Raw genomic sequence first — 16,477 nt, 5'->3', positions numbered from 1 at the left:
GTTTGTCGGTATAGAACTTGCCCGAGATTCGATCGTCGGTATGCCTATACCTTGTTCAATCTCGTTACCGGTAAGTCTCTTTACTCGTTCCGTAGCACGTCATCATTTGACTAACTCCTTAGTAACATTGAGCTCATGATGATGTTCTACCGAGTGGGCCCAGAGATACCTCTCCGTCACACGGAGTGACAAATCCCGATCTTGATTCATACCAACCCAACAGACACTTTCAGACATACCCGTAGTGCACCTTTATAGTCACCCAGTTACGTTGTGACGTTTGATACACCCAAAGCACTCCTACGACATCCGGGAGTTGCACAATCTCACGGTCGAAGGAAAAGACACTTGACATTAGAAAAGCTTTAGCATAGGAACAATACGATCTAGTGCTATGCTTAGGATTGGGTCTTGTCCATCACATCATTCTCCCAATGATGTGATCCCGTTATCAATGACATCTAATGCCCATGATCAGGAAACCATGATCATCTATTGACTAACGAGCTAGCCCACTAGAGGCTTGCTAGGGACACATTGTGATCTATTTATTCACACATGTATTACTGTTTCCTGTTAATACAATTATAGCATGAACAATAGACAATTATCATGAACAAGGAAATATGATAATAACCATTTTATTATTGCCTCTAGGGCATATTTCCAACATGGTGGCGGGGCAGGGGCTTGTGGCCCACTGGCCCACCCCCTGAGGTGGAAATTGGCGAAGATATTTTTGATATTTTCCGAAACTGCTCCCCGTAAATTTTCACGACGTTTGGAGAACTTTGATTTCTGCACAAAAATAACACCAAGGCAATTCTGCTGAAAACAACGTCACTCCAGGTTAGTTCCGTTCAAATCATCCAAATTATAGTCCAAAACAAGGGCAAAAGAGTTTGGAGAGGTAGATACGATGGAGACGTATCAACTCCCCCAAGCTTAAAACCTTGCTTGTCCTCAAGCAACTCAGTTGACAAACTGAGAGAGAAAGAAAAACTTCGACAAACTCTGTTTGATCTTGTAGTTGCAACTATGTCTAACTCACAACCAGAATTTCAGCAAGATCACAAGTTAACCACATAAGCAAATGACACAAAGGTCTCACGGTAAACTAATATCAATGGCGTAATCAGCTAACGAGCAAATAATAATGAGTTTCAAATACCAACACTTCAATCAAAACAAGCATGAAGCAATATGAATAGGTGGTATCTCGCTAGCTCTTTCTGAAACCGCAAAACATAAATGCTGAGCACTTTCAAAGATCAAGGGCTGACTAAACATTGTAATTCATAGCAACGAAGATCCAATCATAGTCATACTCAATATCAATCAAAAGCAAAGCATAAAAATGACAGAGGTGCTCTCTAATTGTTGCTTATATAAGAGGAGGATGACTCAACAGGAAAATAAATAGACAGGCCCTTCGCAGAGGGAAGCATTGATTTGCAGAGGTGCGAGAGCTCAAGCTTTGTAAATAGAGATAATAATTTTGGGTGGCATGCTTTCATTGTCAATGCAATGACCAAGAGTTCTCAATATCTTCCATGCTACTCATGCTATAGACGGTTCCCAAACAGAAAAGTAAAGTTTTTAACTCCCCCACCACCAATCAATCACACTCCACGGCTAGCCGAATCCTCGGGTATCGTCCATACTAACATCAATCCGGGGGGGAGTCTTGTTTTAGAGTTATGTTTTTGATTTAAGCGTGGAACTGGGCATTCGAATTACCGCCCCCTTTCTCGGGAATGACTGTGAATAAACACATGTCGAGGATAACACTCCTAGCATGGAAGATACCAATAGCCCTCTGTCACCACATGCGCAGTTCGGGCATGCAAAACAGATTATTTCTTGAAGGTTTAGAGAATGGCACATGCAGATTTACTTGGAACGGCAGGTAGATACCGCAAATAGGTAGGTATGGTGGACTCTCATGGAAAAACTTTTAGGTTTATGGGAGTGGATGCACAAGCAGTATTCCGCTTAGTACAAGTGAAGGCTAGCAAAAGACTGGGAAGCGACCAACTAGAGAGCGACAACAGTCATCAAGATGCAATGAGTTTGACTAACATTGAATGCAAGCATAAACAGGATATAAATCACCATGAACACGAACATCATAGAGGCTATGTTGATTTTGTTTCAACTACATGCATGAACATGTGCCAACTCAAGCCACTTGAAACATTCAAAGGAGAATACCATCCAATCATACTACATCATAGTCATATCAAAATCTATGTTGGCATTCAAGACAAACCATTATAAGCTCTCAGCTAAATAAGCATGGCATCAGAAACTATGATCTCTAAGTTGTCATTGCAAACATGGTTCTCTCACAACAAAGCTAAATCTGGGTCGACAAGCTAGTCATATTTACAAAAACAAAATAGATAGAGTTCATACCAGCTTTTCAGTCTCGGTCACTTCATCATATATCATCATTGTTGCCTTTCATTTGCACGATCGAACGATGAAAACGATAATAAGCACATTGGACTAAGCTGAATCTGCATGCAAACACAAAGGAGAAGACAAAATAATATGGCTCTTTGAAAGCTGAATAGGTAAGCATATAAGAACCACTAAGCATTGTAACCAATATCTTCTACCTTGACACAAAGAAAAAGAAAACTATTTACACGGGAAAAATCCCAACAACAAATGAAGAAAGAAAAATCTTTTTGGGTTTTCTCAAAAGGACACAAAACAAGAAAACAAGAAAACGAAAAGAAACTAGCATGGATAATACAGTGGCAAAGTGAAAACACCGGCTAACAAAGTGAAAGCATAAGCATGAATGTAAAGTCGGTGAGAACACGTACTCCCCCAAGCTTAGGCTTTTGGCCTAGCTTGGTCTACTCCCAAGGTGGGAAATAACCAGCTCCAGGATACTCCGGAGCAGACTGTGGATGCCACTGTTGTGTGAGCTCCTCTGGCTCCCACTGATAAACTGGCGTGTGGTACTCGACTGGCGGCTCAGGCACGGGCGCCTGTGGTTGGGCCAAGCCCCAATATGAGTAGATGTCCGCGGGCATAATAGCGTACCTGCCTGCATGAAGATCAAACAAAGAAGGAGTAGGCAAAGTAATAGTCTCTCGAGTACCCTGACTAAACACCAGGTTATAAATCATCCGTCTACTACCATCTCTATCCAGAAAATCGTGGCGAACCATGCTGTCATAATCCAGATATCTCTCAGGGAGAAGCATCTCTCCTTCCTCCCCCAGTCTAGTCGGTATCTCAAAGTGTCTGGCAAGACGGGTAGCATAGATACCTCCATAGACGACACCCTTGGAACGGTTGATGTTCAATCGTTGAGCTACTATAGCGCCCAAGCTATAAGTCTTATCGTTATAAAGGCCCTCGCGTAAAACTGCAAGGTCTGGAGAACTAAGTGATCCAGCCTCCCCACGACCAATCAAACATTTTCCCACAAATAGTGAGAAGTACCGAAGCACAGGAAAATGTATGCTAGCAATTCTAGCAGGAGACACTCCTCTCTCCTCTCCAACACCAATAGAACCAATGAAATCCCCCAAGCCCCGTGGACGAGGGTCACGGATATCCCCAACACAAGGTAATTTCCATACATTGCAAAAGTCCTGCAGCGTCATGCACTGGGGAACATCGTATATCATGAACTCAACCATGGGAGGATTCTTCCCCGGATAAAAGTTGAAGCTTTGAACGAAAATATTGGTGAGGAGGAGATATTGTGGGCACTTATCTTCAACGAACGTAGTAAGACCTGCGTTCTCCACCAAGTAATAAAAGTCTTCATAAAGTCCGGCGGCGTGCAAAAATTCATCACTTGGCCACTCGCACGCTCGAACTTCTGTGACTCGAGGGACTACGTACTTGGGGTGGTTCTTCTCATCCTCCTTGGGATTACGGCTTGAAGAGCCTCTCAAGAACCTCCTCATCTTTTCCTTTTTCTAGATCTGAAAAATTCTGAAATTTTTAGAGACTTCGAAAGAAAAGTGAATAAGGATTAACCCAACTTGTAGCAACTACTCCTACTAGTGCCTAGAGACCGTATCACGCACTGAAACTACTTGGGACCAGCTAAAATCAACCTTTTAAGCTCAAGAACAGGGTCACCAAGGTAGCAAGAATTCGCGAAGGATAAAGCACTAGAGAAAAAACTAATTGGACCAATGGAGGAGTCACTTACCAAGGAGTAATCTCCCCCAAACAGTTCGGAGAATGGTGCTTTGAGCAAAGAGATCGAAAATCACAGCCAAATGAGCAAGAACATGGGTTTGAGCTGCGAAACAATTTTTTCTGGAGGTGGAAGAAGAGGCTGAGAGCTGGAATGAGTGGAGGGGGTGCATGTGGGCCCCACAAGCCTGCACCCCGCCACCAGGGGGTAGGTGGCGGTGGGGGGGCTTGTGGCCCACTGGTCTGGCCCCCAGGCCAGCTCTCAGGCCCAGAAATTTTCAAAAATTCCAGAAAAAATCATACTAAATTTTTAGGACCATCGGAGAACTTTTATTTTTGAGGTATTTTTCTCCAGGACGCTAAAACAAAAACATGAAAAACTAAATTAATTCTATCATTTTTCTTCTAAGCAAAAGAAAATGAAGACTCAAAAACAGAGGTACGTGACTCTTTGATTCATCCGTTTCATGGTCATCGAAAGAAATCCGTCAATGGGATTGATCAAGTCCTTATGACAAAACTTTCTCGAATCGCAAGAGAGAACGGAGAATTTTTGAATAGCCACTAAGTCACCTCAATGGGGATATGAATCTCCCCAACAAGCAAATCATACTTCATCTTGACACGAGGAATAGGGCATTCAAAGCTCCCAATGAGAATCGATGAAGTCTTTTCGATAGCATTGATGCAATGTACTGGATATCGTTTCCTTGGAAAGTGCACTATGTGCTCATTACCGTTGACGTGGAAAGTGACATTGCCTTTGTTGCAATCTATAACAGCCCCTGCAGTGTTTAAAAAGGGTCTTCCGAGGATGATAGCCATGGCATCGTCCTCGGGAATATCCAAGATAACAAAGTCTGTTAAGATAGTGGTGTTAGCAACCACAACAGGCACATCCTCGCAAATGCCGATAGGGAAAGCAGTTGATTTGTCGGCCATTTGCAGAGAAATTTCAGTGGGTGTCAACTTATCCAACTCAAGTCTACGATAAAGAGAGAGCGGCATAACACTAACACCGCCTCCAAGGTCACATAAGGCAGTTCTTACGTAGTTTCCTTTAATGGAGCAAGGTATAGTGGGCACCCCGGGATCACCAAGTTTCTTAGAAGTTCCACCTATGAAAGTGTAATTGGCAAGCATGGTGGAGATCTCAAGATCTGGTATCTTCCGTTTATTAGTCACGATATCTTTAATGTACTTGCCATACAGAGACATCTTGAGCATATCAGTTAACCGCATCTGTAGAAAGACGGGTCTTATCATTTCAACGAAACGCTCAAAATCCTCATCATCCTTTTTCTTGGATGGCTTAGGAGGAAAGGGCATAGGTCTCTGAAACCATTGCTCTCTTTCTTTACCATGCTTCCTAGCAGTAAAGTCATTCTTATCGTATCTCTTAGGTTGTGGATTATCAAGATTAACCGTAGGTTCAATCTCCACATCCTCATCATTGCTAGGTTGAGCATTATTATGAACATCATTGTCCATATTGTCACCAGGTTCATGTTCATCACCAGATTGTGTTTCTGCATCAGACGCAGAAATATCATTAGGTTCTTCAGGTGTGACAGTATTTGGTGAACTGGCGTGCAGGTTTCTATCATCCTTCTTCTTCTCCTTAGGATGACTAGGTGTATCAGCATTGATTCCTTGAGAATCTTGATCAATTCTCTTAGGATGACCTTCAGGATACAGAGGTTCCTGAGTCGTTTTGCCTCCTCTAGTAATGACTCTGACAGAGTTGTCATTTAGTTCATTGAGCAAGTCATTCTGAGCTTTAAGTACTTGTTCTACCTGAGTAGTAATCATAGAGGCATGTTTACTCAGAAGCTTCACAACATTGACATTTCTATCTACACACGCACTTAAATGGCTAAGCATACGAGTACTTTGTTCCAAATGTCTGCTAACGTAATCATTGAAACTCTGTTGTTTGGCAACAAAGTTGTTAAATTCATCAAAGCATAGGCTAGCAGGTTTATCAAAAGGAATATCACTCTCGTCAAACCTACGCAGAGAATTCACCTCCACTACCTGTATCGGGTTATCGCGACCATGGATCTCTTCGATAGGTGGTAGATTTTTGACATCTTCAGCTCTAATGCCTTTCTCTTGCATAGATTTCTTGGCTTCTTGCATATCTTCGGGACTGAGGAATAGAATACCTCTTTTCTAAGGAGTTGTCTTAGGAGGTGATTCGGGAATAGTCCAAGCATTATCGTTGATCAAGATGTGATTCAGTAGGGTCTCAGCTTGTTCTACAGTTTGTTCCCTAAAAACACAACCAGCACAACTATATAGGTAGTCTCTAGAGGCATCGGTAAGTCCGTTATAGAGGATATCAAGTATCTCGTTCTTCCTAAGAGGGTGATCAGGCAAAGCATTTTGTAGCTGGACGAGCCTCCCCCAAGCTTGTGGAAGACTCTCTTCTTGGAGTTGAGCAAAGTTGCATATTTCCTTCAACGCAACTTGCTTCTTATGGGCAGGGAAATATTTCTCACAGAAGTAATAGACCATCTCCTGGGGACTACGCACACATCCAGGAGCAAGAGAGGTGAACCAGGCTTTAGCATCATCCTTTAGAGAGAAAGGAAACAGCTTAAGGATATGGTAGTGGCGGATCTTCTCCTCATTAGTGAAGAGGTTGGCTATTTCGGAAATTTTGGCAAGATGGGCTAGGACCGTCTCAGACTCATAACCGTGAAAAGGATCAGATTCGACTAGAGAAATTATCTCAGGGTCGATAGAGAATTCATAATCCTTATCGGTGACAAAGATAGGCGAAGTGGCAAACTTCGGGTCATTTCTCATCCTAACTTCCCGAGATTTTTCCTTCCACTTGAGAATTAATTTCTCAGCGTCATAGGCATCCTTACACGCAAGAAAATCCTCAGCTATCTCTCCCTCCATCACGTAACCCTCAGGTATATCAGGCAATTCATATCTAGGAGAGCTAGATCTAGCAGGAGCAAAAACAGGTTCTAACTCAATAGCATCGGCAGTATCAGAAGCATCACGAGCATTGGCAGTAACTCTAGCAATATGAGCATCAAGGAACACTCCTAGTGGAACATCAGGCAAAGGAGTATCTCTAGCAGTATCAAGCATAGCATCATCAGGCATAGTATCAAGCATAGCATCTCTAGCAGTATAAGGCATAGTATCATCGGGCATAGTATCAAGCATAGCATCTCTTGCAGTATCAGGCATAGTATCAAGCATAGCATCTCTAGCAGTATCAGGCATAGTATCAAGCATAGTATCATCAGGCATAGTATCTCTAGCATCATCAATCACATGCGACATATCAAGATTTCTAGTAGGAGGTGATGTCGCAAACTTACTCATAACTGAAGGTGAATCAGGTGCAGAGCTAGATGGCAATTCCTTACCTCCCCTCGTAGTTGAGGGCAAGACTTTGGTCTTCGGATCCTTCAGATTCTTCATAGTGATTAGCAGATATAAATCCCAAGTGACTCAGAGAATATAAAAATACCTCCCCGGCAACGGCGCCAGAAAAATGCTGATCCACGCAATCTCTGGCGTTAACTAGATGAATGCTTATGACAACAAACCTTCTCCTGCAACGGCACCAGAAGAATGCTGATAGCACTCCCCGGCAATGAAACTGGAAGAATGTTGTTGATGGCCCACCAGCGCGTGGGTTCGCAACAGTTTTCGAGGGTAGAGTATTCGACCCAAATTTGTAGATCGCCTAAATGAGGTGACAGAATACTCTCAAGTATTAGCAGCTGAATTTGTCGGATTCAACCACACCTGAAAGATTAGTATCTGCAGGCACAGTAGTAACAGCAAAGTAATATGATAACAACGGTGTCAGAAACGATCTGTTGACGGCACACTATTCCTAATGATTGTATCAATGGCGCCTTCGTTGCCGCGTTGACGGAAGTTGTCAATTCCCGTGAACGGTAGGTGAACCAACAGTGTAGCAGGTAGCAGCAGTGTAACGAGCAATAGCAGTGGCAAGGAACAGCAATAGCAAGTAGCAACAGTAGAAAGCGACAGTAGTAGCAACAGTAGTAGCAGATCAAGACAAGTAACAGCAGTAGCAACAGTAGTAGCAGCAGCAGAGCAAGACAAGTAACGGCAGTAGCAACAGTAGTAGCACGAGCAGAGCAAGACAAGTAACAACAGTTGCAACAGTAGTAGCAGCAGCAGAGCAAGACAAGTAATAGCAGTAGGACAAACTCGTAGGCAATGGGTCCGTGATTTGTTTGGATGATATTCATCATGCAACAACTATAACACGGAGAGATATGTGGCTAGCCCCCGTTCGTCAATGTGATGTAGGCATGCATTCTGTGTGTCTTCATACGTGCTTAGGGAAAAGAACTTGCATGACATCTATTGTCCATCCCTCCCATGGCAGCGGGGTCCAAAAGGAAACTACGGGATATTAAGGTTCTCCTTTTAATAAAGAACCGGACCAACGCATTAGCACTTGGTGAACACATGAACTCCTCAAACTATGGTCATCACCGGGAGTGATTCCGGTTATTGTCACTCCGGGGTTGCCGGATTGTAACACATAGTAGGTAACTACAACTTGCAAGATCGGATCTAAAACACACATATATTGGTGGCAACATAATAATTTCAGATGTGACATCATGGCACTCGGGCCCTAGTGACAAGCATTAAGTATGGCAAAGTAGTAGCAACATCAATCTCAGAACATAGTGGATACTAGGGATCAATCCCCATCAAAACTAACTCGATTACATGATAGATCTCATCCTACTCATCACTGCCCAACGAGCCTACGAATAGATTACTCACGAACGACGAAGAGCTTCATGGAATTGGAGAGGGAAGAAGGTTGACGATGACGATGGCGACGATTTCCCCTCTCCGGAGCCCAAGACGGACTCCCGATCTGCCCTCCACATGAAGAACAGGTGGTGGCGGCGCCTCCGTATCGAAAACGCGACGAAAACTTCTCTTTTTATTTTTTCTCGGACAAAAGACAACTTATAGAGCTCGAGTTGGGGGCGGCAGGTTCCTGTGGGCCCCACAAGCCTGCCCACCGCCACCAGAGGGTGGTGGCGGGCCAGGGGCTTGTGGCCCACTGGCCCACCCCCTGAGGTGGAACTTGGCGCAGATACTTTTGATATTTTCCAAAACTTCTCCCCGTAAATTTTCAGGATGTTTGGAGAACTTTGATTTCTGCACAAAAATAACACCAACGCAATTATGCTGAAAACAACGTCAGTCCAGGTTAGTTCTATTCAAATCATGCAAATTATAGTCCAAAACAAGGGCAAAAGAGTTTGGAAAAGTAGATACGATGGAGACGTATCAGGGACCTTTTCCAAAATCCAATGGGTATACTCATATCTTAGTTGTTGTTGATTACGTCACTAAGTGGGTAGAAGCTATCCCCACTAGTAGTGTTGATCACAACACCTCTATCAAGATGTTGAAAGAAGTTATCTCCCCTAGATTTGGAGTCCCTAGATATCTAATGAGTGACGGTGGTTCACACTTCATTCATGGTGCTTTCCGTAAAACGCTTGCTAAGTACGATGTCAACCATAGAATTGCGTCTCCCTATCACCCTCAGTCCAGTGGTCAAGTAGAGCTAAGTAATAGAGAGATTAAACTAATTCTGCAAAAGACTGTCAACAGGTCTAGAAAGAATTGGTCTAAGAAGCTCGATGATGCACTGTGGGGTTATAGAACTGCTTATAAGAATCCCATGGGCATGTCTCCGTACAAAATGGTGTACGGTAAAGCATGTCACTTACCTCTTGAGCTAGAGCATAAAGCTTATTGGGCAATCAAAGAGCTCAACTTTGATTTCAAACTTGCCGGTGAGAAGAGGTTATTTGATAGTAGCTCGCTTGATGAGTGGAGAACTCAGGCATATGAGAATGCCAAGCTATTCAAAGAGAAGGTTAAGAGGTGGCATGATAAGAGGATACAAAAGCGTGAGTTCAACGTAGGTGATTATGTCCCGTTTAAGATTCTTTGCAGACAAGCTTCTCTCTAAATGGGAAGGTCCATTGTTGTTGAGGAAGTATATCGTTCCGGTGCTATCAAGATCAACAACACGGAAGGTAATTTTCCGAGAGTGGTAAATGGGCAGAGAATCAAGCATTATATCTCAGGTACTCCCATAAATGTTGAAAGCAATATTATCAATACCATAACTCCGGAAGAATACATAAGGGATATTTATCAGCCTGTTTCAGACTCCAAAAACAAAGAGGTATGTGATTCGGTAAGAAAATAGAGTCCAAAACTTTTCCAGTAGGAAATTTTCTCCTTTTTGGAATATTTGAAAAAATACAAAAATTGGAAGTAGTCCGAAAAGTGCGTGAGGAGGCGACAAGCCTGCACGGCGCGGGGGAGGGGGAGAGAGAGAGAGGGCTTGTGGCCACCTCGTGCGCCTCCCGGACTCCATTTTCGTGTGGGGTACTCCTTCTGGTCTGAAAAAAATATATTATATATACTTCTGTTTGGTCTGACCCCTGCATCACGCAGATTTCCTCTGTTTTTCGTTTCGAGCCTGTTTTCTGCCGCAGATCTAGGTCAAGATGTCGTCCCAGGAATCTGTGGGGGAGAACAACCTCCATCAAATCTATGGAGAAGTTCATGCTGATCTGAAAAGGATGGAGGTCATGGAGGCTAAGGAGAGGCTACCTAAAGAAACCAAGGGCAAAGCTAAGGAGAAGGATCAGGCATGGGACGAAGTGCAATCTGTGCTCAACAAGGAAGAAGTTGAAGAAGTTGATTTCCTCCAACCCTACCTCCACCTACTGTCTCCATCTTTGATTGAACTCTTGAAGTTTTGTGAAACAACTCGTGCTCGCAATACTTGTCTCACTCGTGAAGTTGTTTTGCTGGAAAAACATATCGCAGATCTCTAAGGTATAAATCAAAGATTAATGGCCCTCTTGGAATCAAAGATTGCAACAACTCCTACACCATCACCACCAAAGGAAGACAACTACGCATTGGTATGGGCAATCCCATTGGCTTTTGCCATGCTTGGGGGAGTTGCCCCGGTATCGTATCACCATCACATCTTTTGATTTTACCTTTGTTTTAGTTTTCCTTTTCAGTTTTCTCTTTCTCTAGTGGATTAAAAGTCTTTGTGTTTTAGTCTTGAGTTTTGCTTTGTGTCACCCCCGATGTATTCTTGCTCGTGAGCCATATAATAAAGAGTGTCTTAGTTGAAGGGCTTTGCCTCTTGCCATGATCAAAAGAGTGAGAATAGAACAAAAGCATGAAAGATAATGTAATGATCTTATGGGAAGTGACGGCTTCACATACAAAAAGAATGAGGATTGAAACTTGTTGAGGGTAGACAAAGGTAGACCTTGGTCATGGTTGCAATTAATATGAAGTGATAAAGAAGTAGAGGTTCACATATAAATATATCATCTCTGACACCATCTATGATTGTGAACACAAACTAAACTATTGCATGCCTAGAAGTAGATGTTGGACAAGGCAGACAACGTAATGAATTGTGTTTGCTTGGCTCCGAACAATGTTATATGATTAGAGATCCCTTAGCATGTGACGATTACTTCCACCTCATATTATCCAAAACTCCCGCACCAAGTAGAGATACTACTTGTGCATCCATAAACCTTCAAACCAGTTTTGCCATGAGTGTCCACCATACCTACCTATGGATTGAATAAGATCCCTCAAGTAAGTTGTCATCGGTGCAAGCAATAAAAATTGCTCTCTAATATGTATGATCTATTAGTGTGTGTAAAATAAGCTTTATACGAACCTGTAATGAGGAAGACATAAAAGCGACAGACTGCATAATAAAGTTCTTTATCACAGGAGGCAATATAAAGTGACGTTCCTCCACACTAAGAGGACACGCATCCAAACCTCAAAAGCACATGAGAACCTCTGCTTCCCTCTGCGAAAGGCCTATCTTGTACCTTTACTTTTTGCCCTTGAAAGAGTCATGGTGATCTTCACCAATTCCTTATTTTGCCTTTGTTTTGGCTACCGTCACATGCTTGGGAAAGATCTATATTCATATGTCAACTTGGAGGTAAGTATTCATGAATTATTATTGTTGACATTACCCTTGACGTAAGCAGTTGGGAGGCAAATCCGTAAGCCCCTATCTTTCTGTGTGTCCAGCTGAAACTTTGATCTCATGAGTACCACGTGAGTTGTAGCAATTGTAGAGAATGAAAGAATGATTGAGTATGTGGATTTGCTTTACAAGATCTTATTTGACACTTTCCGATGTTGTGATAAATTGCAATTGCTTCAATGACTAAAGGCTATCGGTTGTTACTTCTCGGTAAGGTTCTTGATCCATGCTTTACTTTGTGAAGGAATTATCACTTTAGCATGAGAGATTATATGTTGGTATTGTTGTTCTGATCTTGATCATGATGCATGCATGTTCGTATCTTGTTTTGTCGACACCTCTCTCCCTAAACATGTGGACATATTTATTGAGCTTGGCTTTCGCTTGAGGACAAGAGAGGTCTATGCTTGGGGGAGTTGATATGTCCATTTTGCATCATGTTTTCATGTTGATATTTATCGCTTCTTTGGCTGTTATTTCACTTCACGGTACAATTCTTATGCCTTTTCTCTCTTATTTTGCAAGGTTTACATGAAGAGGGAGAATACCGGCAAATGGAATTCTGGCCTGAAAGTGGAGCAAAGTTGAGATACCTATTCTGCGCAACTCCAAACGCCGTAACAATCAACGAGGATTTTTTTTCCCGATTTATCAAAAATACTAGGCCGAAGAAGTGCGAGCGGGGCACCACGGGGTGCCCACAAGCCTGCACGGCGCGGCCACCCCCCAGGCCGCACCATGAGGGCTTGTGGGCAGCCAACTGGCCCACTTGCTCCCCTCTTTTGCTATATGGAGGGTTTCGTCCAGGAAAAAATCAGGGAGGAGCTTTTTCGTGGATTCTCCGCCGCCACGAGGCGGAACTTGAGCAGAACCAATCTAGAGCTCCGGTAGGACGATCCTGTCGGGAAACTTCCCTCCCGGAGGGGGAAATCGTCGCCATCGTCATCACCAACACTCCTCTCATCAGAGGGGACTCGTCACCATCAACATCTTCATCAGCACCATCTCATCTCCAAACCCTAGTTCATAACTTGTAACCAATCTCCGTCTCGCGACTCCGATTGGTACTTGTAAGGTTGCTAGTAGTGTTGATTACTCTTTGTAGTTGATGCTAGTTGGATTACTTGGTGGAAGAGTTTATGTTCAGATCCTTGATGCTACTCATTACCTCTCTGGTCATGAATATGATTATGCTTTGTGAGTAGTTACTTTTGTTACTGAGGACATGGGATAAGTCATGTGAATTTGGTATTTGTTCGGTATTTTGATGTGTTGTATGTTGTTTTTCCTCTGGTGGTGTTATGTGAACGTCTACTACATAACACTTCACCATTATTTGGGCCTGGAGGAATACATTGGGAAGTAGTAAGTAGATGATGGGTTGCTAGAGTGATAGAAGCTTAAACCCTAGTTTATGCGTTGCTTCGTAAGGGGCTGATTTGGATCCACTAGTTTAATGCTATGGTTAGACTTTGTCTTAATTCTTCTTTCGTAGTTGCGATTGCTTGCGAGAGGGTTAATCATAAGTGGGATGCTTGTCCAAGTAAGGGCAATACCCAAGCGTCGGTCCACCCACATATCGAACTATCAAAGTAACGAACGCGAATCATATGAACATGATGAAACTAGCATGACAGAAATTCCCGTGTGTCCTCGGGAGTGTTTTTCCTCCTATAAGACTTTGTCTAGGCTTGTCCCTTGATACAAAAGGGATTGGGCCACTTTTCTGCACCGTTGCTACTTTTGTTACTTGTTGCTTGCTACAAATCATATCACCACACAATCACTTGTTACCAACAATTTCAGTGCGTGCATATTTTACCTTGCTGAAAACCACTTCTCAGATCCTTCTGCTCCTCGTTGGGTTCAACACTCTTACTTATAGAAAGGACTATGATTGATCCCCTATACTTGTGGGTCATCACCGGGCATGCCACCGGATAGAGAGATTGAATTCCTGATTGAGCTATTACCCGGAACAGCTCCCATATCCAAGATACCCTATCGGATGCCCGCAAATGAATTAGTAGAAATCAAGAAGCAAATTAAGGAGTTGTTGGACAAAGGGTATAATCTCCCTAGTTCTTCACCTTGGGGAGCCCCAGTGCTCTTGGTTGAAAAGAAGGATAAATCCTTGAGAATGGTACTCGATTATCGTGCATTGAACGAGGCGACCATCAAGAACAAGTATCCCTTGCCGATGATCAACGATCTGTTTGACCAGTTAGTTGGAGCCCAGTGTTCTCCAAGATCGATCTTCGATCAGGGTATCATCAGTTGAAAATCCGTGAACTAGATATACCCAAGACAGCCTTCACCACAAGGTATGGTCTGTATGAGTACACAGTTATGTCATTTGGTTTGACTAATGCTCCGACATATTTTATGAATCTGATGAACAAGGTATTTATGGAATACTTGGACAAGTTTGTCGTGGTGTTCATCAATGACATACTGATATTCTCCAAGAACGAGGAAGAACACAAGGAACACTTGCGTCTGGTTTTGGAGAAACTTCGAGAACATCAGTTGTATGCGAAGTTCAGCAAATGTGAATTTTGGTTGAAGGAAGTCGGATTCCTCGGACACGTCATTTCAGGAGAAGGAATAGCAGTGGATCCTGCCAAGGTCGCAGCAGTCACCGAATGGGTAGCACCCACTTCAGTTAAGGAGATCCGCAGTTTCCTCGGACTTGCCGTATATTACCGGAGGTTTATTGAGAATTTCTCAAAGATCGCCAAGCCCATGATAGAGTTATTGAAGAAGGAGTCCAAGTATGTTTGGACCGAGGAATGTGAAGCTAGCTTCCAAGAGTTGAAGAAACGTCTGGTTACAGCCCCAGTGCTGATATTGCCGAACATTCGAAAGGATTTCCAGGTTTATTGTGACGCTTCTCGTCAAGGACTTGGAGGAGTGCTCATGCAAGAAGGAAAAGTTGTAGCCTATGTGAAAGTGTGTTATATCGACTAGAGGGGGTGAATAGGAGATTTTTAGAATTTCATCACTGAGGAAATTCCTTTTGAGGAAATTCCTCACTCATGACTAACTCACAGCGGAAACAGTAAAGGATCAGAAGTGCAAAGTTTCACAACAGCAGTTTTTCAGAGTGAGGAATGTGAAAACAGATTGCATAGTGAGCAGGCACGCAGAGTACAGATGAGGATTAACTGACGTGAAGAATTTGGGGTTGAGGAAATTCAGAGAAAGTCTTCAGCAAATTCTTCAAACAGTAGCAGTGAAAGTCATCAACACATAATACGAGGAAAGTAAGGAGTTGAGGAATTAGAACCCGTTTCTCAGTGAAGACAGTCGTTGATGACCAAGTTCCAACTGTTGTGACAGCCGTACATCTGGTTTGGAGCGGCTTGGTATTGAAATCAAAGGACACACAGTCCCTACCGTGTTCTCCTTGGGCTAAGAACACACAGTTCTCGCCCAACACTCGTGGTAAGTCTTCAGGGCAGACTTCCAAACCCTCACAAACTTGGTCACCCGACGATCCACAATTGACTGCTGGAAAGCTCTAGACTATGACGCCTAACCGTCTGGAGGATGCACAGTCCTCAAAGGTAAAAGGCTTCAGTCTCGCACAGGAACAACTTCTTCAGTGATGCTCAATCACTAGGTTTGGTTTGTGGTTTCGGTGTATGGGGTATTTCCTCACTGATGAATTACTCTCGAAGACTCTGAGGAATTGGGTTGCTCTTATGACAATTGTCAGTTTCTAATGGAGCAGCCAACCAGCTAATGGTTGTGGGGGTGGCTATTTATAGCCTGGGAGCATCCCGACATGATTTGACACTAATGCCCTTAAATAATATGACCGTTGGAGTGGATAAGACCAATGACTTGGCGTGGCTATCGAAACAGTCGGAACCCTCAACTGTGAGAGTCCTCATGTCACTCGTATTCCTCACTTGAGGCTTTTGATAGGATTAGGATTGGGTTGAGCATCATGAGGAAATTCATTCCAAAGTGTAACTTCGACCCCCTTTAACAGTACGGTGTTCCTATTACTCAAATGCGAAGAAAATAAAACAGAAAGAGTAAATCTTCATGCTTCAAATTCTTCAAAGTGATTTTATTCACGACACACCGAATTCCTCAATTTCAGTATCTTCATGAGGAATATCAATTTCATCACAGATTTCTCGCAATTCATTTCTTCAGCTTCAGACCAATTTCTTCAACCGAAGATAT

This window comes from Hordeum vulgare, chromosome 3H (assembly GCF_904849725.1).
Source record: "Hordeum vulgare subsp. vulgare chromosome 3H, MorexV3_pseudomolecules_assembly, whole genome shotgun sequence".
Classification (NCBI taxonomy): domain Eukaryota; kingdom Viridiplantae; phylum Streptophyta; class Magnoliopsida; order Poales; family Poaceae; genus Hordeum; species Hordeum vulgare.
The sequence above is the reverse complement of the archived record's forward strand: the minus strand, read 5'-3'. Positions refer to the sequence as shown.